Source organism: Triticum aestivum, unplaced genomic scaffold (genome assembly GCF_018294505.1).
Source record: "Triticum aestivum cultivar Chinese Spring unplaced genomic scaffold, IWGSC CS RefSeq v2.1 scaffold80125, whole genome shotgun sequence".
NCBI lineage: Eukaryota > Viridiplantae > Streptophyta > Magnoliopsida > Poales > Poaceae > Triticum > Triticum aestivum.
In genome coordinates this window covers 22,343-22,832 of record NW_025225303.1, presented here as the reverse complement: position 1 = coordinate 22,832, position 490 = coordinate 22,343, and positions in this window count along the sequence as shown.

The window sequence follows — 490 nt, the reverse complement described above, 5'->3', positions numbered from 1 at the left end:
CATGCTGACGAAGGCTGACATGCTTTGAGGATAATGGTGGCGGGACACTTCTCTGGTTGCTTTGTATGGCGGTGGTGCTGGGTGCAGCGGCGGGCACACGTGTTGTGGATGTGTGTTGCATAGTGGAGGTTGAGGTGGTGACGTGTTTATGATCTCCGATGGGCAAGTGATGGTTAATGCGGCCTGCGAGGCCCGACCTAGGCCCGTCTGGGCTGGTGCATGGTTTGGCCTCCGACTCGCAGGCATGGCCTCGGTGCTTAGATCTAAGTGAATAAGACATGTCGTACTATACACCATTGTAAGTGAATATTTGGAATAAAGCCGCACCTACTATTTACCTTGGTATCTTTTCACTCATTATATATACTAAGATGTGAGTGGTGACATGACCCATGTATCCAAGCAAGCAAATATAGGTTGTTTCCTTATTTGTTCATCCAAACTTCGTATCTTTAAGTGAGAAAAAAATTGTTGTAATTTCTATTCTTCT